Source organism: Monopterus albus, unplaced genomic scaffold (genome assembly GCF_001952655.1).
Source record: "Monopterus albus unplaced genomic scaffold, M_albus_1.0 scaffold190.1, whole genome shotgun sequence".
Classification (NCBI taxonomy): domain Eukaryota; kingdom Metazoa; phylum Chordata; class Actinopteri; order Synbranchiformes; family Synbranchidae; genus Monopterus; species Monopterus albus.
The window spans coordinates 628,813-631,240 of NW_018128070.1; the positions used below are offsets into that span (position 1 = coordinate 628,813).

General features: G+C 43.6%; 1 protein-coding gene across 6 annotated transcripts in view; it reads left to right on the forward strand.

The window, feature by feature from the left end:
* The first annotated feature begins 1,093 nt into the window (after nt 1-1,093).
* Nucleotides 1,094-2,428, forward strand: part of tmem108 (transmembrane protein 108) — a 38,877-nt gene continuing 37,542 nt past the window's right edge. For 5 of the 6 annotated variants that reach the window (XM_020617483.1, XM_020617485.1, XM_020617482.1 and 2 more), the window contains exon 1: nt 1,094-1,723. The gene's annotated coding sequence lies outside the window, so the exon portion shown is untranslated. The remainder of the gene's footprint in view (nt 1,724-2,428) is intronic. The other variant, XM_020617481.1, reaches the window with a different exon arrangement.

Sequence of the window (2,428 nt, forward strand, 5' to 3'; positions counted from 1 at the left end):
TCCCTACCCAGTGATTATGAGCTTCTTGTATGGGCTGTTGATCTCCCAGAATTGTAAATACCACATTTTGTTTGCCCGGAGTTTGTTTTGACTTTTGATATAGTGATGTGCTGTTTCATACCAGGGTGCCGGCTGAGGTCAGTGTTCCCTCCAGACTCGGGTTTGAGCTCCTCTTTGAGAATAGCACTGGTCTGACAAGGGAAATATGACTCTGACCCAGTGGCTTCTAGGGGCCTCCAGTAAAGTAGAGTAGCTTCAGGTCACTTACAGAAGTTACTTCTTAATGCAGTAAGTTGTGAGCTGTTCTAGTGCCACTTTTCAGATAGCTACGTTTGAATAATTTAAAGAGAAGAAGAAGAAAAACTGCCCAACATTTCACAAGCAAAAAATATGTGGTTGTCTCAGTATCTATCCTCTTGCAACCCTTTCCAACTTTAGGTGCTTAGTTCCAGATGGAGAACCACTGAACTAATCAGTCTTATTAAATGGTCTAATATGTTTTCAAAGTAAAAGAATGAGCCTGATCAGATTTGACCTGTGTTGCAAGAATGTTTTGTAAAGTCACAACTCTTCTACTTTATTCAGTTACTGCTCATGAAATCAAATAATTGCAAGTATCACCATCCCATTTATTCTTCAACCTTGGTAAAATACTGCTCAGATGCCAGCATTCATGTAGACTTGAAATGAGTCCCCATCTTCAGCTAATTTGAGGAATCAAATCAGGACTGATTCCTGTATCATTTTAATATGCCCAACAATGTTTTGGAGCCCAGGTCATAGTGAAAATTACTTATTATGGCAGATTAAAAGCCAAAAAGATAATAAAAATGAAAATTAAACAAGCAAACAAGGTTTAACATTTGAGAAGCTGCGCGAAGTGTTCTTATTTTATGGCTTAAAGTATTTATGAATAATCGATCACATACAGTATGTTGCATCTATTGTCTTTTAGCCCATCTGTCAAAATGCTGCAGCTCAAAACTAAGCCCTGTTCCTGCAGCAGTCGGAGACAGACAGCACAGGTGAAGGCTTTTAGAAAATAAATAGTGTTAATGCACGTTTGACTCTGGTGTGTCCATTGATTCAGGAAATTATTTCCAATCAACAGGTGTTCCATAGGTGTGAGATAATGCTTGTTCACTGGCAGGTGGCCAGAAGTTGAGCTTCCTGTAAGATGACTTTTAGATTTTCCAGTCTGGACAGTGGATTTAAGCACGACTCTCCGCTCAGGGAGGGATCTCTGCAGCAGTCCTCATTAAAATTCCCTGTCCGTACGCTCACCACAGACCCTCCTTAGTGGGTGGCACCAGCGTCCTGTGCGCCTCTTAACTGTGCACGTCGCAAGGAGAGCGGTCACAGTTTGAGCAGCACCGTAGATCGAGCTGCTTTGAGGCGGGGAGTTTGCTGCTTCATGTCCCGCTATTTACGGCGTGAAGGGTGAGAGAGGACAGGTGCGCACATAGTCCCAGAGGTCCAGCAAAGGGTGGCGCCCTGAGCATGTAGCACTGTGCCGCCTCCCAGAGGCTGAAGGACCCACGGCGACACAGTCCGCTGCTGGAGCTTCACAGGTTTCTTGTTGCGGCTTATGATTGTGGCTTTTCTCGGCGGGGACTGGCAACATGTGCGCCTGGATGGTGTGAAGTGTGACACAGCAGCTCTGGGCTTGTATTTCTCTCGGATGCGCCAAGTACCCGACGTTACGACGCAGCTTGTGTGATAGGTGAGTACACCGGTTTATTTCAACACTTTACATCAGCTCATCCCCTGCTCTGTACCTCTGGTGTGTTTTATTGGCTGCTCTTACACTACGTCTGCTGAACTGATTATGTTAATCATCCGATTTGTTGAAATCCTGGTTGAAGATTTCCCGGCACTTATGGGCAGCGGTGGCTGTCACAGACAAACGCACCAAGTCACCGTCAGTGCTGCATCCAACTAAGCCTGCAACATTTTCTAATTCACGTCTCATCAGTTCAGAGCCCCGGTAACATTTTGCATAACACGGATAGTGATATCAGGACAATCTTCAGAATTCGAGCTGTTTCTGGTGGGTTCTCTGGAAGATTCCTGGTAAAATACGATTTCATTGAAAGCTAGATAAATAAATTTTAATTTAGTGGATTGCTCTCAAAGTTTGTTTTTGTAGTCAAAAGTGTAGAAATCCCCAAAAAAGAGATGACTGTCTAAGAAAATGTTTCATTAGACAGTTGATCTTGAGGTGATTAATGGCAGAGATTCATTCTAGTGGTTGGCTCTAGTCCCAGTTCATTTACAGCAGTGATTGGCTTCTTTACATCCAAAACTACAAGAATAAAGTCATCACTCCACTCATACCTTCACTTGAAGATCTCTGCCCTAAGTGCCCTTCAAGAGGGCAGCATGGCAGCAGCAAAGCAAACAATAGGAGAAACTCTCTTAAATGGAA